The following is a 22782-nucleotide window of genomic DNA, read 5'->3' as shown; positions in this document are numbered from 1 at the left end:
AAGAATGACTTGATTCATAGAAAGAAAGAATTTTAAGGAAGTAGTATTAGAAAGATGGGTGCTCCTGCTTCTGAGTGTAAATCTTTCAGCATGTTTTAGATGCCTGCAGTGGTGGCCAGGGAGAATCTGCAATTGTTTGCTGCTCACCCTGTAGAAAGGACAAAAGGATTAAGAAGACATAACAGGGTGCTATGGGGGTTTAATTTTGTAATAACAATTGATGTTGTTTATTTACCAATGTCTTAACTGATATTTCTATTTCTAACCTTCTTTTCTAACCATAAGAAACACTTAAGAGGGGAGGGGTCCATCAGGTCCAAACTGAAGGACCTTTCCAAGAGGCTGGATTTTAAAAAGCATATCAAATGCTTTAAAAATTGCCCCAAGCTGGGATTCCCCACTGACAGTGCTCCAAGGAGAGCTGCATCACTCTGGGTGTGAAAGCCTCTGTTTAATTCTGCTCCTTAGCAGTTCCTTCAGATGAACTGCAGATGGAAAGCCCCAGAAACAGGGAAGATGACATTATTCTTGACTGAAGTGCAAGGACCTTAATGACATTGAAAACAGAAGATAAATAAATGCTGAACTATATGAAGTGAGGAAACAAGAACTGGCCTGTGCTCATCAATAGATTGCTTTTCTAAAGAAAATTCTTAGGTAAAGGTTATTGTCTCCAATATTGAAATCAGTAACATAAAATTAAAATTTGGCTTCTTTTGCATGATCTGGAATCACTAAAAATATCTGTTGGGTTTTTATTTTTTAGGAAAGCATCGCTGTCACAGAGTTGTATTTTCCTTCTCCAAGCGAATGTGGGTGTATGTGAATACGTAATGCAATTAATTACCCATAGTGGATGACATTTCTTTTCTTTACGGTGCTGAAATAGAAGTCAATTATCACTCTAAAATAGCTTGACTTTCTAGCCTTCAAACAAATAGAGAAGAATATAGATTTTGCGCGTGATGACTGTACTCTGTGAAATTCTTTCCCCTGCATGCATTTCCTCTCTTTCATGTTATTACAGCAAATAACAGAACATTATAGGGAACGATGGATTGGCTTGATACAGAGCCCCAGGAGATGGGAAGAGTCTAGTTTCCCTGACCAGGTTCTGGTGGAGCAGTTAAGAATCATGTTACTTGGCTTACTTGGTAAGAGAAGAACAGAAAAGCTGTCTGAATAAGTTACTTCTAAGGTTCAAAATATGCATCAGAGCAAGACTAAGACATTCTACCTTGCAGTAAGTGCATATGCAAAGAATATGAGTTGGTTTAGTTGTGTGCAATGGATGGTAAAAGTCTGAAGGCAGAGTGGTCAACTGTAGAAGGGATTTTCTTGCTGCTCAGGGAAGCATTGGGCTGTCACATACAGGGGCGTTTTGGCCTTTTGCCCTGCTATATGACTGGCAACATGATCCATCATTTTGCCAGTTTGGGCGTGTTTGCCAAGAAAATGGTACATGTTTATTCAATATAGTAATATAGTTGGGATTACTGCTGATTCTTTTACAAAGCTGTTCGAATTCCAGCCTTTGCTAGAAGACATCTATACTTGTATTTTTTGGTGTTTGTTTCTTTGTTTTTTCCTCTAAGCTTCATGTTTTCAATGCATGACTCAGATACTTCTATGTAGGAATAATTTGGGTTTCAATATGAGTGGCATTTTGCCTTCCTTAGCCTTTGAGTTGTAGCCCTCTCCTGTGATGGGTATTTAAGCCATGTATTGCTTTCATAAACATATTATATTGCATCCTTGAAAATGGTCACAGGCATCTTGCTTCCAGTTATTGTGTGGGTTTTATTGTTGTTTTTGTTGTTGTCATCCCCCTCTCTCCCCCAAATTCTTATATTTTTGTAGGTTGGAGGGAAAATTTTGTTTCTATTTTCCCCACAACCACTGGGTCCTACCGAACATTGGAAACCAATTGGTTCTTATTCAAACTCTGCCTGTTATCTTATTTTTTTTATTATTTTTTTAATGCCATTTACATCTCTGATGTATTTCTAGAGAAAACTTCCCCCCTTTTTGCTTTAGTTTTACCAGACAGAATCTGGGATTCCTGTGCTGTTGTCCCACTATGCGGCGGCAGAACAGACATATACATAAAGATTTTGGCTGGCACTGAGTTATCCCACTCCAGAACCTACAGCAGCAGCTCTGCGCCTCAGCTGACAAGCCTTACTGAGAGCATATGGCTGTGCTGATGCAACTCTGCTTTTAGGATGTGAGGTGGTGTATTCATGCAGGAGACACAGCAGCAGCTTGACGATATATTCTCCTGAAAATAATTAGGCTGCTAATATGAGGAAGAGGTTTGATTCCTTTCTTGCTGCATCACCTTTTAAATGCTTAAGTCCATTGTGGCTAGTAATCCTTCCTTGCAATTTAAGGATTAGTGGTGTGGCCACACTGGAGTTTCATAGCTGAACCCGAACTGCTGCTAACCTGAATGATTTGCTAAGCAGTGCTTAAAGCTGTGAGCACGCAGCAGTTAAAGCTCGTGTACGGGACAACAGCACCAGGATTTGGAGATCACATCCAATGTGTTCTTGCAGCTCGTGACAACATATACAAGCAGAACATCTTTAACTGCTACAAGATCACTCTGTTCTCTCCCAAAGCAGAAGCCTGTATTGCTTGTGCGCTGCCACCCACTCAGCCAGGAATCTGTTCCTCCACTGTTGTTTTTTCCTTCTTTCTCTTTTAAAATATAATGTCTGCCACTAGAGAAAATGCCCAGTCAATGGCTGTTTCAGAACAGATTAACTGATGAAACTCTCTCAACTAGGGGATCCTGCTTAAGGGAGAGGTGAAGTTTGATCCAAAGTTTGGGTTCATTCCCAATTTCTAGATCATAGTCTTTGATTCTTCTCATGAGCAAATCCCAGACCCTCAAGCCTCCCACAGTTTGGGGTATTCAGCCTCTGCCTTTAATAGCCGCAGCTGAAAATTTCCTGGAGTTCATTCATTTGGGCAGTAAAAATGCTTAAGATAGTCTTGCTTCACACTGCTCAGAATCCCAAGAATCAAAGAAAATGCATTATTCTTTTAAAGGGCTGTTCATTGCACAAGACGTGGGTTCAGCTTTATTTGCTTACAGACTTTACGTAGATGACAGGGAATGTGCAGAATCTATTTAAAATGTGCTCAAGAGAGCAAAGGAGAATGGAACTGGATGCACAAAAACCAAATACAGCTCCTGCATAACCATCTTTCTGCTCGAGAAGTTACTTAGATTTTAATGGAGGGTTTCCCCTATTGCTGTTTGGCCATCAGTGGCACTGCAAGCCCTCAGACTCCAGAAGTCTTGGGAAGCCCAGGAAAGGCTGACATTTCAGGCTCTTCTCAACAACATGCTAGATTCATTTATGTAGAAAAACACAGACACACCATATCAGAGCTGTATGCTGTTACACTAAGAAATACTACTGCAATAATGTCCTCGCGTCCAGCAGCTTATGGAGAGACATGGAACCAGCACAGTTTGGGGCAGTTCATTTCCACGTCGTTTGTGAAGGGGATAAGAGGTAATGCTATCTAACAAGTGTTTCATTGAAAAGTTGGAAGTGCTTTAAGAAGGTCTGTGGTTCACTGGCTTGTGAGCAAAGAAACTCAATGTTGCTACACATGCTTTATATTTCTTACTTACTGTCAACAACTGTCTTTGGCCACAAGCATCATCAGAAGGCTCAGGGACTACTGTTTGGGAACACTGATCTATCTTAGAAAAGGAGATGTTAATATGTGACTCAAGATGAAAATAAGCACGTGAGTGCAGACATTTGCTAGGTGTTAGTACAGAAGCAGTATAATGTATTAAAATTCTAATGACACCTGAAATCTGTTATTATTTGTACTCTTGGCAGAAGGTGATGTGCTAGTTTTAAAATGTAATGAGTCAACCGAATTAGTGGTTTGCCAAAAAGTACAAATCCTGAGCATTTGTATTGGGTTTACGTGGCAAGGGATTGGTAGCGGGGGGCTGCAGGGGTGGCCTCTGTGAGCAGAGCCCAGCAGCTGCCCCATGTCAGATCAGAGCCAGCTCCAGCCAGCTCCAAAAGGGACCTGCTGCTGGCCAGAGCTGAGCCAGGGAGCGATGCTGGGTGGGCCTCTGGGAGAGCAGATTTAACAAAGGGAAAAACTGCCGTGCAACAGCAGCTGGGAGACAGGAGTGAGAAAATGTGAGAGAACCAGCCCTGCAGAGTGCAGAAAGAGGGCAGGAGGTGCTCCAGGCGTGTAGCAGCAGTTCCCCTGCAGCCTGTGGAGAGGTCCCTGGTGGAGGGGCAGAGTGATCGTGAAGGAGCAGTGGAGACAAAGTGACAGGGACTGATCGCAGCCCCCATTCCCCTGTGCTGCTTGGGGGGAGGAGGTAGAAGATGGTGGATGGGAGGGAGGTGGTTTTAGTTTGCTTTTAGTTTCTCACTGTTCTAGTCTGCTAGTGATAGGCAATAAATTATATTCACCTCCCCATGCTGAGTCTGTTTTGCCAGTGACAATAATTGGTGAGTGACCTCCCTGTCCTTATCCCAACCCTTGAGCCCTTTCCATCGTATTTTCTCCCCCTTTTCCTTTGAGGAAGGGAGAGTGAGAGAAAAGTGTGGTGGAAATTTAGCTGCCCACCAGGGTGAAACCACCGCCTCTGAGATGTGGAGATCTGGGTGTAATGCTTCTTCTGATGTCTTTTGGGCAAGTGATTAAAAACCTGCTCAGCATCCTGAAAAAGGTCTTACCATTTGGAAATGTTATTTTCCTGATCTGCAAACTGCCTGTTTGCTGGCTGCTAGCCACCAAGACAGTTAAGAATCCTCTTTGAGAGTAGCAGGTCTGTTGCATTTATTTTTCTATTATCAAACTATCTGCAGGTGGTTGGAAGCTACTGGGGGAAACTATTGGGAAATTTGTTTTTGCCCTGCCTTCCCCCCAAATGATGACAGTACTACAGCAAGGCAAGGCTTTATCTGTATCACAGCCTAGGGGAGTAGATGTTATTCTTGTTTCTTAGAAGTGGCAAACTTCATAGCACAAATACAATCTAAAATGCAGCACCTAGATGAAGAATATTATTTTCTCTTTAATGCACTGTAATAGACCCATTCATGAACGCTGTTCTGCTTTTATTTATATGTTGCTCTGTTAGAATTGTTGATTGCTGGCTCATATAAAAGATTTGCTTTCGTCTAGGAGGAAGTCCTGAATCTTTAGTGGTAATTAATATGTCAGAAGAAAATGTAGAGGCTTCTAAAAATGGTTTCCTGCTGAAATGCGTAGGCATAGGTTAATCATTATTAACCTATATATAGCACTGAAGGCATCTAAGGTGACTCACTACATCCTAGTACCCTTTTAATATTTAATGCTAAAGGGTCAAAGGTTTGCCATTCTAATTCTGTCTCGATAACAGATCCTTCAGACACCAGAGAGTGTCCGGAGTGTTACGAGAAAAGAAATAGCATGCTAAAGTCTATACCCATCAGAAGTTCAGCAACTTCACTACAAGATAGCTGAGCACTTAGTAGAGGCCGATATCTAGCTTGTAATTAGGCGTGAACGGTTATTTGTGATTTAGATAATCTCACCAGAGATAAATTTCCCCATGTTTTCTGACATTAGGTACTTTTTATACCTTTCTGAACTTAGGTGTTTTCTGAAAGTTGTAATACCTTACAGAGCTGAACATTTGGAACGAGAAGACTTTGATCATAACATGCTTCACTTCTTGCAGTGCTGTGACTGCTTCCTGCCTCCAGTATGGTACACATCCTGGTTCTACTGCCGTCTGTCAGAGCAGTTCAGGGGTGATCCTGGTGATCTTATCACCTTTGAAACAGCCTTGTGCAGGAGTTGCCAGTGTCACACCTTGCAATTTGAGGGCAACTCTTGGCTGAGGACCTCTTCAGAAGAGTGTGCAAGTACCTTGTAAAGTCACCAAGTTTCATTAGTCCCCTGCTAGGCTCCACCAAAGCTGAAAGGTAGCTTGATGCTTCCTCCGTTCATCTGACACAGCACAAGATTCAGCTCAAGATGTTTCTGTGTTATATTTTCCACAGTGTTACCATGGGGGTGATGAAATAAATGCCCTGTTGCCCAAGCTGTACAAGATCAAATCAGTAATGAAGATAGGAGAGTGATTTATTTCAGTCACAGAAAGAACTGACTTTCTCATCAGAAGCAAGCTTTACAGTAACCTACAAATCATATCCCAAGCATTTACCTGGTATATTTCTCACATTAGTAATTTCAATTACAGCACACAGTCATTTGACAGGTTTTTGACACACAGTTTAGAGACACTTTTAAATTTATCGGAGGCTAAAGGCCCTCCTTATCTGATCCAGCTCAATCCAAATCCTTTCTGGGAGCAGCACAGCCCACACAGCATTGCAGTGAGGACAGACTGGAAGTGCTTGTGAAAGCAGATGGTTCAGTGGGCCGTGTTTGATCTGTAGGCATGCAGCTCATGTGAGCATGAAATATTTAATTTGGGAGCTATTCTAGTTTAAGCACTCTTACATAGGTGTTGTTTTTAAGTGCTGTGGTTCCTACTGTGTTTCCAGTAATAATGATGAATGTGATTGTGCAAATTCCTTAAAATTATTAGTAGAACTGCCCAGACAGCTGCTTTCAGGCACAGCTATCATGATAGTTAAAATTAATTCAAGATGAGGTGACAAAGGTGCCTTGCTTCTGGACCAAAATAGGAACATTGATATCTCCATCCTGCCAAGGTGAGCTTGTAACCTCTAGAGCTGAAGGCGATGGAAACTCATGGGAATTATTTTGTATGAAAAAATTAATTACTCTTACTTAGAACTGGAAATAAGTCAAACTTAAAGCACTTAGGAAAACCGTGGAATGGTAAGTACTTTAGCAACAGTAAATGTTTTGGAAAAGATTTAGCTCAGAAAGCAGAGAGGGGTTCATCTTGTATGAATAGAGACATTTTGACCTCTAGTGTCCTTTCTTTTCCTTCCCCTTGGCCTTTCCTCCCCACCAATCTTCAAGCACTAGGTAAAATGGAATATAGATCTTTTTGTTGGTTTTGTTTTGTTTTGTTTTAAAAAAGTTTACAAAATGAAATCCTATCGTAACTTTGGCTCTTTTTCATCTCAAAATTGAGAGGGATTAGAGCAGAACTTAAGTTATGTTTCATTTTGTTATTATTTTTGAGGAGCACTGCAGGCAAATTTGCAAAATGAATGAAGTGAGTCTGGAATGAATGATTTTCTCTAGACTGGATTCTATGTAGTGAGTGATACACAAGCACCACACTGAATAATGAGAATAAAAATGAGCACTTTAAAACAAGCACTCTTCATGTTACAGCCCTCAGGTTGCTAGAGTATTAATGGTGTGATGTAGTGCTGGACAGTGGCGTTCCTCTGAGGAGTTTTCAACTGCATAGACCTAGGGCTCCTTTTCAAATATCAAACCTACCTCCTCACCTGCACATCTGTGACATGTTCCCTCAACTGTGTCCACGGAACTGCTCATCTCTTTCCCTCGTTTATACACAAAAAAACAACAACCTAGGTCAGCAATTAAATAAGAGTTTTGCAGTTTGCCTTATAAGCACTGTGGTAACTGGTTTGGAGGGGAGACAGGAAAAAAATTTAAATAATTGAATGTTCCTGGTGTTCTCTTGGGGCTCCTCCTGGCCCTGCAGCTAGTCGCCATCTGTGCTGGAGGTTGTCTACCTGCTTGGTCATACTCCAGCTGAAGGGAGGCATCAAGTCTGCCAGGGTAGAAGTGAGCAGCTGGTGAGGGAGGAGAGAATGGACCTGTTAAAGCAAGAAAAGATTAGGCAGTTATCATATGCCAAAATAAGTAATAACTGAACGACATCCTAACAACCTAGGTTTAGGCATTGCAACTATTTGCTCTTGTATCACTTGCCTTGTTTGGAGTTATTTCACTGTACTCTGAAAGGCATCTATGGTGTGTATTTTGACAAGATAAAACAATGAAAAAGTCTAACATGACTAGCCTTAGCAGAGAAGTCTTTTCTATGTAGCTTACTGACATTTGAGACTTGTTCAGAGTCTCATAGATTTGCAATTCTAAATCCTGCTTGCCCGTAGGCTCCAAATTGCTAAACCTAGCTGCATCAGAATTAAAATTCTGTACAAAGCTACAGTAATTTGGCAAGAAGGCATCTATCACAGCCTGTTATTGTTGAATAGAGGTGATAACACCTCCTTTGCAGTTTCACACGTTCCCTTTGTTTTAGCAGTGAGCTTTCCAGAATTAGGTGGCTAATTCTGACAAGGAGACGAAGCTTTTCTGGCACAAGGAACTCAAACTAAAATACTCTGGCTGCAGCTAAATTCTTTCAAAAAGTGCAGGTTATATTTGGAGAATACTTGACTCTTTTCTTAATGCATTTGATTGGTGCAATCCCCTAGAAGAAGTCTCCAGGGGCGAGGAAGCGTTCTAATGCACTTCTTCAAAGTCCTGTCTCTGTTAATATCCCTATGCCAAGAGAAGATATTCCATATAACCAGGAGGCTGCAATTTATAAATTAAGGACACCTAAGGGAGTAATTTCTTGTTCAGGTATAAGATACAGCTGTGTGCCTGGCATTTGTGAACATTTTGAATGCTTTCTCTTTTATGTCTATTGCAGAAAGCACATGAGAGGTATTTGTAGTTTTTTTTAATGAGGCTAAAACTGGGCACTCATATATTAAGCATATATATATATATATATGTTATATATAAACATATATTTTCACATATTAGCTCCAAATCAGACTACTGAAATGGACTTATGCAATCCAGCTTCTGTCTGAATTCTGTGAGTACATCAGCCCTGGTACATGCATGTTTACATTTCTTCTTCTCTTTTGATATAGGTTGTTATAGTGAAAAATCTGAAATCTCCCTAACTTATGTATAGACCCTGTATGCATCAGAGGGGATGTCTTTGTCCCGTTATAATTAGTAAACAAGGTTGCAACTATTAGATTACTAACTATTAACTACCAACTATTAGAGGTTGGACTGGGTGATCTTGGAGGTCTCTTCCAACCTAGACGATTCTGTGATTCTGTGATTCTATTGGATCCTAGTTCTCCGTGCTCCAGGGCAGAGGTAGGGATTTGTCACCTGAGGATGTGTATGCCACTAAAACTCATGCCACGTCACCATTTTTCCTCAGTTCAGAAGTCTTAACATGCTCCAGGTTGAACACATTTGTTGGGCTTCACCTTTGTACTTTATTAATAAGTCCCTGTTTTCACAGTGACGGTGTATGTTTGAAACATGGCAGACTCGCTTCCTGTAAGGAAGTTAACACATTAATCCAGCACCAAGGTTGAATTTAAAGCACTGTGATCATTCAGTGATGATTGGCTTTGGCTAAAATGAAACACTTGACCTTTGTAGGAGGAAACTTTTCTCATAAAATCAATAGAGAATCTTTCTTACAAAAATAGGGGAAGCTTCATAACCTAGCAAGAAGGTTTTGCCTTTTTAATATAATTGAGAAATCTCTTGTTGTCCTGACCAAAATGTAATTCAGTGAAGTATTCTCCTTTCTGGATAAACAAACAAACATGCAAAAACCCTAAGAATTTAATAGCATGAAACAGAGATATGTAGGCATGTAGTAACTTTCTGTAAAAGCGACTCTAAGACCTGTCAAATTTAAGAGGGTCTGGCACCCTTTCTGATTGCTTATTTTCTTGAAGGTTACCTATTAAAGTGTAAGCAGAAGACCTAAGAACTCTATAGGGAATACATTGGCATTTACCTAGAAGAGTTGCATGCCATTATTTTTGATACTATAATATATTTGGTAAGCATGACATGATTTGTTGGTTCCGTTCAAATCTTGGAAGACAAGTGTTGGCATTCATTACAGGATGGAGCCAGCACTCCTTGTAAGAATATCCGTAAAGGAGGAAGGTTACAGGAGACCTGTGAAATTAATTGTTGTATAAGCTGAGAAGTCCCAGATCTGTTAAGTGCAGGGAGGGATCCTGCTTCTGCTACCTGTGTCACATTCATTTTGTGAAAGGCTTTCGGCCATACAGATTCATCTTTTTCATTTTTATGTCCACTAATCACAAATATTGACATAATTGACAGAACACTATTAGGAAGTCCCTAATAGCATGGAAAAGATTATACTGAGCAATAATGGTAAAAAATGAAGATTAATCTTGGGTAGAAGGATATGTGATATTGGTTATCTCCATGCAAGCAAAGTGTCCCCGTCCTGCCTGTGACTAGCACGTAGCAAATCCAGTGGTTCCATTTAAACCAAACCACTAAGTGTAATTGCAATTTTACACAATGTAATACAATTTAATGCAATGTAATTTGACTTGAAATAAAATTAATGCAGTAAACTTGGCCAGAGGGTTGCAATTCTATAATCTTTTAGTTTTAGTATGACATAAGTTGTAGCATTTATCAATACTAATAAAATATATAGGGTTTATTCTGTAAACTAAGAATTCTATTTTTTTCCTGCTATGTAAAACAATACTATCTGTTTTAATGTACAGTTAGATGTGGACAAATTCTAATGCTTTCTACTTCTCAAGTAGAAAACAGCCAAACTGACAGCTGGGGAAGGCCATATTTTTTCTTTTATCAGCATTTCTTTTTTTGTAATCTGTCTGTGTTGCCGTTGAAAACAATCAGCTGAAGAAACCCAGGGAAACTTAGCAGTTTTCAGACTTTTTGTTTCAAAGAAGTGAACTTTTCTCCCCCTCAAGCTGTCTTTTGGTAAAGGTTTGAGTATTTTCCAGTATTTGTTCTTTTCAGCACAGAGAATCTTCTTTTTAAGGGAAGCTGGATTTATCAAAGATTTGAAGTTGCATTTGTCATTGACATGCAAGCTAGACTAATTATTTAGGCTCCTTGAACCTAAAACATAGGCAGAACAAGCTGGAAACATTCTCATTGTGCTTTCATGTAAAATTTTGGGGAAATTTATTCTGAGATCCTGGCAGCAGTGCTCTGGGACAAACATTTCTGGTAGTATTTTGGTACTTCTTGGAAACTGAAATAGAAATTACAGAAATCTAGTGACAGCTTTTTAGACATTTTATTTAAAAATAGATGTTGAAAAGAACATTTCCAATTTTAGCCAAATGATTCATCTGCTTGCAGTGGGGTATCAACACTTGTACTCTGTTTGCTCACCTGCTTTTGTTTCCATAGCTGAGCCCCATGTTTCCTGTTGTTGGCATACACATACAGCTTCTATAGCCGGCATTCAGTTCTATTTAGTTTTACCTTCCTGCTCATTTGTTTAATTTTTTATTTCCTATAGAGTTCTCTCAAATCTAACTATTTGCATCATCTGAATTTCATAATTCCTTGTGAGCACTTCGTCATTCCAGCATCACTGGTTTATAATAGTTATAAATCAGTTATATACTGGTTATAAAACAATTGAAGTAATGGTTTTATTTAACACTGGGCAAAATACTGAAATAAGGAAGTAAAATAATGCGGGAAGTTATTGCAACAATTTTTATTTTTTGATCTGTGATATTAGCTGATGAACTATTTCTAAACATCCAGAAAAATGCTTAGTAACTTGGTCTTTTTTGATGCCCAATATCACTTTCATTTAGTAACGCTTACTTAGAGAAATGATGGTGTTGAATAATCTCTGCGTTACTCTGAGAAAAGGGAGAAAACAAAGATACAAACAGGTACCAGATCAGTGCACTGAAAGTTTTATGAGAAGGAGGTTGGATCTCCTTTTATTGCCAATTAAAAATAGAGTTGAATGGTGAGAAACAAAAATTTAAACCACCTTCCTGCCATTCCCCCTTCTTCCGAGGCTCAATTGACTTCCCTCCATCATGCCTGACTCCTGTCTCCCGTGGTCCCTGAGAGGCACGAAAATGGCGGGCTGTTGCCAGCCCCTAACGATTCCTTCTCTGCCACTTCTTTCTCCTCATGCTTTTCCCCATGTGCATGGTGGGGTCCCTCCCACTGGACCCAGTCCCATAGGATAAACCTATTCCTGCGTGGGCTCTCCACAGGCCACAGTTCCTTCAGGGTATATCCTGCTCGGACCTGGGGCCCTCCATGAGCTCCACCACATTCCCTCCACAGGCTGTAGCGTGGTTATCTGCTCCGATGTGGGCCCTCCAGAGGCTGCAGGGTGCCTGAAGCACCTCCTTCTTCTTTGATTTTACTGTCTGCAAGGCTTTTCCCTCACTCTGTGTGCAGCTTTTTGTCCTTTATTATATTCCCAGAAGCACCACCAGCTTCACTGAGGGGCTCAACTGTGCCCACTGGTGGCTCCCTTGGAACTGTCTGGAACCAGCAGGAACCATCTGGAACTGTCTGGAACCAGCCGGAACCGGTGTGAACTGGCTGAAACCAGCAGGAACCAGCTGTGTCTGGCATGGGGCAGACTCCCGTTGTGTGTTCCTTTCATCTCCCTTTGGTGCCTGCTGCTTGAACTGGCTTTCTTTCAGATTTCTGGCTGTTTCCTGCCTTAGGCATTTTCTCACTGAGAGAAAGTGGGTGCATTTAAGTATCTCTGCGCCTGACAGTTGACGTATTTATCTTCTGCTACCTTGCTGGTGAAGATGCCCTTTTAAGGTTGTTGCAGAAAAGAAAGAAAAATAGCACCGATCTATAGGATTGTCAGAAGTTGTTATTTTTTGCTGGGGTAGCAGCAGTTCCAAAAATGTGTTGGACGCTTCTCCAACTTACAAAGAGATTTAATGCTTTTCCAGAAGAACATGGAAACCATATCATTAGAGTAATCACACCTTGGGAATTCAAAAATAGCATAGGAAGACTTCCTAATCCATGCTTTTTTGACATGGAGACAGAGAGAAAACAGGAAGGTTTCCAGGTGAGTGAAAATATCTGCTAGAGTGAAAAATTACTCAGTGTGCTGAAATAAAAAAGCAAAGACAAACATGCTGCTGTTGCTATGCCATGCTTTCACAGCTACATATATTTCACTCTTCCACTCTACATATATTTTCTGTCTGTCACGTTGGCGGTGCTGATGGGTTACACAGCCCGGCATACCTGAAAAGGGGTATCTAAATTGCTTTAAAATGTCACTGACTTGATGTAACATGCAGTGTTTACAATGTCTGTCATACAGAGAAATATTTCTGAGAATTTATCATTGCAAGCAACATCCAATAAGAATCCATTAAATATTATAATATAGATGATATTAATAAATTCCTATTCAAATAAACAATAACTCATTTTACAAACAGTTGCTTTTTAAAAGGGATTCTATATCTAATATGTATTTCTTGTTGCAAGGAATAGCTTCTGCAGAAGATGCATTTTCCAATTTGAAAAATAAACACAGTAAAGATATTCATCTATTGCTTCCCTATTGGGAAACAGAGCTATTTAAGTGAAGAGAAGGTATGACGCTGAATAATGAAACGGGCACATTAATCTTTTCTAGGAACTGGAGTTGTAGCCTATTACAGTTATCAAAAGATGATTTTTTGAATAACTGTATAAAATTCAGCATTATTCCTTGAGGTGAAAAACAACCTAGCAAGAAGGCTTTATAGTTTGAAAACCAAAAAAAGCTTTTAAAATTATTTTTTGTTTATTCAACAATACTACAAAGGCCAAATTGGCAATTTCCAAGTATGTTCTGAAATATCTCCTCTACTTAGATGAAGGGGAAAAAAGACAAAATTTCTAACAGAAATGTTATTTCTTATAAGTCCTCATCTGATATTTAAATAGATATTAATTAGTTTTAACCTGTGTAAAGGGTACCCTATTATCTGTTTCGTTTAATTCCACTGGCTAATGCTGAGGATTTTTCTATTTATTTTCAGATCTATTTATTTAGATCAAGTTGGGAAAGGCAAGTAAAGTTGTTTGAATTTTGAAGCTTTCTTTAATGTATTATAAAAACCTGAAGATTATGTGTGTGTATGTGTATGTTTATATGCATGTATCTGTTTCACCTTGGTTATTACTTACTAGTGTTGGTAGAAGGCTTGGGAACCTGGCTGCTGGTAAGGGGCAGTTCCACCTGTCAAATGAATGGTTATTAATGTGCTTGCTGGAAAGGTTATATATTTTATTCCTTGAAATGTCCTGGAATTGAAAGAAAAAACGTTCTGTAGTAATCTGTGTGGGTTGTTTCAAGAGGAGGATAAACTAGAGAGTCGTGATACACACAAATAACAACTGAAATACAATGAATGCTCTCCAGTCCTTTTAAGTGACTTTTCTTCCTTTGTTTGAGCCTTTCGCTTTTATTATAGTTTTATAGAACTAGATACATAATCACCAGTTGAGTTTGTCCTTCAATAAACATGGTGTTTTATTAAATAAACACAACAAACATTGAGAGGCCTGAGCAAGAAACTATATATTGTGGTAGAAGACTGTCAAATTTTCATACAGGAAAGTTTCTTTTTCCCCCATCCCAGCCTCTCATCTCTGGAGGTTTCTGCACCTCATGTTTTACATCCTTAGGATAGCTAGAAGGAATTAGGGAAACTATTGTCCCTCACCACTCAATTTTCTGCCTTTTCTTTTTATATGAGAGAGAAAGTTTTGAAGGTTAAAAACTCTTCAGGGATGAAACTATTGATTACCATGAAGTTGTATTAATTTTGTCTGGGTAACATAGCTTTTTGCATACAGATTTCTTGAAGGGAGAAGATGCAAGTCAGTTCAATCCTACTTCTTAATTTACAGGTAACAGATTTACAAGAGGGGAAAAGTACAAACCCTTCTGCACCACATGTTACCACCTAAGCCAGCCATGATACATCAATGTGAGGTAGATATGAATCGCAAGGTGACAGCAAGTGAAAACATCCATCAGGATGAAGGTACTGGGTTGCGAGTAACCAATGGCCACAGTTTCAGGGTCAAATTATTTTATTAGAACAACTTGAAAAACTGTCTAGAACCAACTGTAAAAATAGCATGTTTAATTTGCTTCTATAGCTAGTTAGAAAACAAATTCTTAAATGTACATCAAAGGAGGCAGCTTAGACCAGTTGTCAGCTAAAACGATTGCACAGACCTGGCACAACTTTCAGCTGTGAGTTTCTCCCCATGTACTGCTGTTAGCAGGAGGGGGACTGCCAGTGAAGTGCTCCCTTTGACACTTCTCCCTACAGAGAAGAAAAAGCCCAGTATGCCATTCACAGAGCTGGTGGCCCCGAAGAATTCTGCAGTGAGGCATCATCTCATTCTATTCACTTTACCAGAAACAACATCTCTGCTCATGCTCTGCCAGATTTACAAACGTCTTGTGTTTTGTTGTTTTTTTATTTTTTCACAGAAATTCTTGCCTTTGTTTCCCTCAATTGTGATGCTTGTGCATTGAACAACTTCATTGGTCTTGCAAAGTCACCATCCTGTCCTCATTTAATTTGTAAATGATTTTTTTGTATTACAGACTGCAAAAGTCTCTGTCAAGCACCACAATCTTGAACTCACAGGGCCTGGATCTGGGTGCTTTGGACCTATGTTTATGCCCGATTTTGTGTAGCAGCAGCTTTACTCGTGAGGTAGTTCTCAGTGCTCTGTGGGGCCGAAGGAACTGGATAGTTACTTGAATAGGGTGTTTGAACATTTGGTCCCCTTTTTCCCCAGGATGTTGCTGCAAGCCCCAAGTTGGACCATGGCAGTCTGTGTTAAGAGCTTTGCATCATTTACCAGCTTAGACACAATGACTACTTTGGTGTTGTTAAAGGTAGCAAAATGCATTTTTGCTCCTGTCAAATGCTTCATTTCAGGCAAGCCTTGGATGAAATGAAGAGATGAGGCAGGGATCCCCCTCTTAATTATTGAACTCTTCGCTGGTTTGTCCTCAGAAGTTTTTGCTTTTTTGCCATGGATGACCTGTGGTGGCTGTGATAAAAACACAAAGCCTGTCAAAAGGAATCTGCTACAGCATCAGGATGCTTGCGTTTGCTGCCTGCTGGTGCATGGCATTGCTGACTACTTTCTGCTTCTAGAGAGTTGGTTTTGTGTTTCTCTAGTTACCCAAAGGTGAGGTCACTCAGTTCATTAATGATTTATGTTTATATAGTGTGTTCTTCAGAGGGCTTCCAAGGCTGCTGGCAAATTTATTTCTGCACCAGAAAGTAGCTGAAACAGGTTGTTAATGATTTCGTTATAGATTGAGGAGATAGATAGATGAAATTTCACTCTTTCTCCTCTATTCTTGGGTGTATATTAGGGTTAGGCATAATTAATCCATGAGGCATCTGCTCTCTGTGCACTTTGTGATACGAGATTCCTCAGGAAGGAGTTTCTCAGGCTTTTCTGTTCCCTTTTTTTTCCACTTTCAAGGTCTTTTGACAGTTTTGAAAATAAGTAGCAAGGCCTGAGTCTTTTACTCTCACTGATGTGGAGCAGGATCCTACTCCACAGGCAATTTTATAACCTCATTTAAGTCAGTCTGTAGCACAGAATTCAATTTAGATCAAATAAAGGTAATAGAATCTGGTCACATAGTATTGGAAATAACAATTTTTCTAGCTCTGTTTGGAAATATTGTGGGTATATACTTAGGAATGATTTTTTTTTAGTCATAGAACAGTGTTTTTATTTGCACTTTAAATGAGCAGAAAAGAACCGAAGGAATTTTACCTTCAAAACCAATGAAAAAGGATTCTTGCATCAGCTGATGACCTGCTTTATCATTTAAAGCAATGCAAGAGAAGCAATAACATATTTTCTTCTGGACATTAGAGTTATAATTGGCACCGTAAAGAGAACTAAAAATGTCAGTCTTAGCAGTGAAGTGAAGAAACGGTCATGTTTCACATTTTTCACTTTCAGAGCGTGTTAGAAGCATTTCTAATCGAAGATGTTTGTGGTCCTTGAGGAAGAACATGATATATTGTTGTAAAAGGAAAAGGCACCCACCTTTTCTGAAGGCAGTGCTATGTATAAGCTGTGCAGAAGAGAAGCCTCAGCCAAGGGAAAGTTTGGATTCGCATTTATTTCTTGACACTTTGCACTTCAATTCTGGCAGCCTAAGTGTAGCTAAACACTGCAATAAAGTGTGCTTTGATTCACACCTGAATACCTCCCCTGGCTGACGCTAGCCAAGTGTGAAGAGCTCTGCGGGATGGTTAGTCAGAGGAGTTCTCCCTAACACAGCACATCCCGGGTAAAATTGCAGTTTTATTTAGTTGCTGTTCATCATCAGGTAAGGCAGAACTGCAGCATGCTTTGTGGCTGTGCTGCAGCATTGCTGCGTGTTGATGCTTTCCAAAACTATCCCCAGTCCTTACTGCAAAGCTACCAAGCTCCCCTACACCCAGGTGAGTTTTCCCTGTTCCATGCCTCAGCAGCAGTCAGATAGTGCAGGACAAACGGTTTCATTTACCCATCCCTACGTCCCCCAGTGTCTCTAGATGCAGCTGTTCTGCTCGCCAGTGCAAATGTAATTAACCTTTGGTGCCCCTCCCTGTGCTGGAGTGAAGTGAGAGAGTGCAGAGGTGAGCGGGCATGCAGCTGGGAAGCGTGTGCGTGCAGGGGGATGGTTAGCCCTGCAAAATCTGAATTTTTCATGTCAAGGCCTAACAGGGTTTTCTGAGAAGACTGTTCCTGCCTTTCAGTTTGGGAGATCAAAGCTTCCTTCTGACTCTGTCTTTTGCATGCGTTTGAATTTTATCTGTACGGTATTACTGGGGAGATGCTTTTTAATGGTGTCAGTCTGACCCAGAAAAATTACAACGTCAACAGCAATGGCTCAGCAGGTCTGACAAGGTTAATCCAATTTTATCCTATTTACTCATGTCATTTGTTGGCTTGTGATAAATAGGCTTGTACTTGAGAAAAAATAGGAAAGTTTTCCTACTTTTGTTTCCTAGACCTGGAAATTACCTTCCAGATTTCTTCCCTTCCATTTCTACAGAACCACAGGATGGCTGAGGCTGGCAGGGCCTCTGGAGCCTACCTGGTCCCAGCCCTGCTCCAGCAGGGCCACCCAGAGCTGGCTGACCAGGACCACGTCCAGGCGGCTTCTGAAGATCTCCAAGGAGGGAGAGTCCACAGCCTCTCTGGGCTGCCTGTGCCAGGGCTCTGTCACCCCCACAGTCAAAATGTTTCCTGATGATCAGGGGGCACCTCCCATGTTTCAGTTTGTGTCCACTGCCTCTTGTCCTCTCACAGGGCACCATTGAAAAGAGGCTGGACCTATCTTACTACACTTCTTCCTAGGTTATTATGTGCCTTTTTAGGTATTGTTGAGCCACACAGTCTGGTTTTGGTTGGTGGGTTGTGGTGTTTTTGTTTTGTTTTGTTTGTTTTGTTTGTTTGTTTGTTTGTTTTTCCTTTACCTTTTACTTGGGTTTGCACCTCAAAAGAGGATTTCTGAAAATAACAGAGGAAGGAGATCTGGGGTCCACACTCTGACCTCTACCACTATTGAAAACTGAGATTTGAGCATTTCAACTGCTTGTTTTTACCCCAAGCACCTAGCAGCTACATGAATTAAATGATATTTTGTGAGATCTTAGAGTTCCAGGACATGATACATATCAGTGGTAATAGATGTGCTAAGTTGTCAAGTTTTCTTATCCCATGATTCATGTGCTTCTTTTCAAGATATTATTTACTAACCGTGACTTACATTTTTTTCTATTTGTAGTGTTTTTCAATACTAGCTCTGAATCCTTAGCTTCTTTCTTATCTTTCAAGAAAGTTTACAATGAATGTAATTTTGGCTGAGGAGGGAGAATTTGGTTAACAAAACCTTGTTTGGTTTTTCTGCATATGGAGCAAACCCACAATTTGCCCATGAAGTTTGGATGGATAAGAGAAGGGTGCTCATTAGTATGTTGGCAGCCCCTTTTGAAATTAAATTCCCTCTGATACTTTTCTTAAGCGTTTTGTTCAAACCCCTGTAACTTGCAGAAAGCTAGGAAAATGCAGGTCAGATCGTATCTGCTGGCATATTATTTTTCTCTAAATGTATCCTGGTAATCGGAGTGAGGGGATTCATTCCACTTGACCAGTCCAAACCCCAGACTTTGGGAAGGAAACAATGTCAGATAAACTGAACCTGCCATTTCAGCCCACATGGGAAAAATGTGTGCTGCTGGGTGAGCACCTTAGTTCCATGGCTCTGCGTGTGTGTAGGCACATGCACCCGTGAATGTCTGGGGTTTGTGCTCCTTTCAGGAGGTGGCCCCAAATGGACTAGGGAGTCAAACTCAAGTTTGGCACCATCATGCAAGGGAAATATGATCTCCAGAGATGATTTATTCTCTTAGCTGTTTGCAGTTGTGATGAACATCTCATGGCAAGCTTTTATTGGGTAAGTAGTCTGAAAAAAATGCCTTATTTACTGATATTCTATAATTTATAGGTGCGTCAAATACTTTAATTAATTAATTTGTGTGCGAGCATTGTGTGATGAAAATTAATTTGAAGATTACAGTTTTTAAATGTTCTAACGCTGTTTCTAGTGCAGAATGACCTACCAGCTTCTAAAGAAAACATGCATTTCGTAGAGGGATCATCTGCTTGCTTGTGATAAGAAACACCGAGTCACAGCTTTCGGTATTTAAACTGAAAGATATCTCTGTGCTCTACTGCTTTTTTCAGGAGTTGTTGATACTGGCTTTCTCTGTCTGATGGGAAACACTTTTTTTTTTTCTTCTTCTTCTTTAAATCAGAATCTTCCTTTGCATGGGAAAGAAAGTATTCTGTGAGTAATAAGGTTAAGGTTGGACTAGAGGATCTTAGAGCTCTTTTCCAACTAGAATGATTCTATGCTAAGGACGCTTATATTTACCTGTGCGATGCTAGGCACATTGTTTTCCTTTTGGAGTTTTCCTCAGCCATCCTGAGAAGTTGAAGTATGCTCTTGGAAAAACAGGATCTGTCGAGATGAATGGACATTTAGAGACAGGGGGGAAAGATACGGGAGGGCCCTTCACTGGTACAATTTTTGATGATTTGCCATGCTGAGTTGCCTACCGGTCTTGTGGTGCATGGCAAAATAACAACTCCTTGGCCTATGTACAAGAAGGACTATTGTCTGAGGAGCTGGAAATAGACCAGCCGGTAATTTACCACTTGTAACTCTAGTACAGTGGCAGCTATTTTCAGGGAGCTGCTTTTATAGCATTTTTTTTTCATTTCTGAAGATTTGTACTATTATTATTTCTTGAGGTAGAGTGTAGATTGTGAGAAGGTGAAATGCAGAATATGGTGCTATCTGTCCTACAACAGCCTGAGAAAATAAAGCAGCTTTTTCTTTCCTGATTTTCATTCTGGTTAGGTGTTTCATGGGCTCTGGGGCCTGACATACTTGCTTTTGGGTGCTACTTATTACTGTGGGATGCAGTAACTTTCCCCAAGCGTATGCAAAGTATGCATCTGCTTAGCTTTTTACGCTGGAAATTTATATTTCTAACACCATACTGCATTTTATGGCTGATTTGGAAAGAAAAGATATAGAGTGGTTTCCTGAAATAATCTTTCAGGCACCAAGTCTTCCATTCTGGCTTGCCTGCTGGAATTTCCTTCTCGTCAAAATGTTTCTCTATCCACCTGCATCCACTTTCCCCTGAGAGGAAAAAGAATGCTACTAAACAGAAGGAAGACATTTTTTATTTGCTTATTACTGCCAGAGCAGTTGGTGGAATGCTTCATGAGCTTACAAGTGAACACTGACCATGCTTTAAGTTTCTTTTTCTTGCACCTTGAGCAGTGGAAGTCTGTATTATACCCAGGATTTCAAAGTCCTTCAGATTCTAATTTTCAGGAATACTGAACTAAATCAGAGATTGGTCCATCGCTCACATGCCCCAAAACCTTAACCAGCAGATTGAAAACTGATTCTACATACTGACAGCCACTGGTAGATTTACCACTCCTCTGGGATGCATGCAAGGCGATATACCCCAAGTCTCTTGCTTACAGCAGGCTCTTTCCTGCAGGTGCATTGAACTCCTGGTGCCTGCATTGCCAGAGCCATCAGCAGAAATAAGTCAGGTGCAGGAAGGGCAGAGAAATGTGAAATTAGCAGCCAGTCCCCCTGAGAGAGACTCTGCTCTGCCAGCTACCTGATGTCTGCAGGGCAGGGGCTGTCAGAGAGACTGGACTGGAAATGGCTTTTGATTGCACATAGGTTTTACAGGTATGAACTAATAGAGGTCTTGAACTGACGATTAATGGGAGCATGGGGGCTTTTTTGATCAAAAGGGGAATGCATTCATGCCTGTTTTGCTAGAACATGACCTGGTATCCTCTTGCAGGTCACAAACTGTCCATGCCCTAACGGCTGCACGTGCTTTTCAGTACTGCCCATAAACAAGAGGGTAGTGCTGAGTCGATGTGTGAAAACTAGATCTGAGATCGATGTGCCTGTATGAGATTTTTAACATCTGGAGTTCCCAGTTAGTCACAGCTACCAGCAGATCGAGACTTGGAGTTTGTCACAGCATATGAGTACCTTCCTTTTTTTTTTTTTTTTTAATTGCAACTGATGAGCTCAGGATGTTTTCATATTACTTTTTCATATTTCGTTCACACCTTGGAGACATCCTGAGTGTTATGAGTAGTGCAGAGTCAACTGTGCACTAATGTGCCATTTCTCAGCTTGAACTGACCTTGCCTCCCCCCAGGTGCATTTTCTGGTATCACCACCAATCCTTTATCTGTGTTCTGGCAGCCTGAGAGCACCCACCAGCACTTCGCCCATGAACTTCAGCAGCAGCTGAGTCCTGGGGCTAAGAATCCCACAATTTAATGCCTGCAAACTGATGGCAAGCTGTTCTCTTTGGATTCCCAATGGTTGAAGACCATACTTATCCCTGTCTTGCCAAATGGAGCATGGTTCTGCTGATTCCCTGATTACATTGTTCCTACAAAATACTCATATTTGTAGCCCCCCGAAAATACAAGTGATTGTGTGAATGAATATAACAAATGCTATTTTTATATGTGTTACAGTATGGAAATAGGATAGATGCTACAAAGCGTGTTTGGTACACACTTATTTTTAGTTACATACAAACTGAAGTTTCAAAATGCCCTAATACAAGTCAAAACACTTTTAAGGAAACTCCTACATCGTGTTCTTTTTCAAACTTGCAAAGTTAGTTTCAATTTTTTTAAAGCAAAACATAAGTCTTGTGAAAACAAAAGAAGAATTGGTGAAAGTACTAGTTCAGTTGCTTTGTCCAATTTTACAGTTTGTTTTCACCTGTTTAAAATTTTCCTCTTTTGTAGTTTATTCAGATAGATTACTACAGTTTGATTTTGTTGTAGGTGTTTTTTTTTGTTTTGGTTTTTACAGTAGGAAGCTTTATTAAAAAAGGCATTCCATTCTTTTCGCCAGAAGAAGTATTTAAAACTTTATTTTTAAATTCTGTAGTTGAAGGAATATTAAAGTTATGATAAGCTCTTAATTTAATTTTCAGAAGTTTTTTTTTTTTTTTTTTTGAGAAACTAGAGTCAAATACCACATTTTTAATTCAGCCAAAACTACAGTAAAAACAGTGACATATTTTTCTTGAGATATAATTGATTTAGAATTGCAGGACATGGCTGTTTGGAAGGAAAAGTAAGAAAGTGTTTGCTATTTCACCAGTTAGAAAGAGTAAAGAAAGACCACTTTGTATGAAACTCTCAGAGGGAAATCTGAAGCTAATGAAAGTTTCTCTGGTTGCAATATATTTTCTTTCTTGCTTGCTTGCTTTGGACTGCAAACACCTTAAACCATTTACAAGAGATGTGATAAGTCTGGAGTTGCTCCACACCCTGGAAAGAGGGAAAGCAAAAAAAAAATGCAAACTCTTAGTCTAGTCTTGAAAA

Source organism: Cygnus atratus, chromosome 4 (assembly GCF_013377495.2).
Source record: "Cygnus atratus isolate AKBS03 ecotype Queensland, Australia chromosome 4, CAtr_DNAZoo_HiC_assembly, whole genome shotgun sequence".
NCBI lineage: Eukaryota > Metazoa > Chordata > Aves > Anseriformes > Anatidae > Cygnus > Cygnus atratus.
This window is presented reverse-complemented; position numbering follows the sequence as displayed.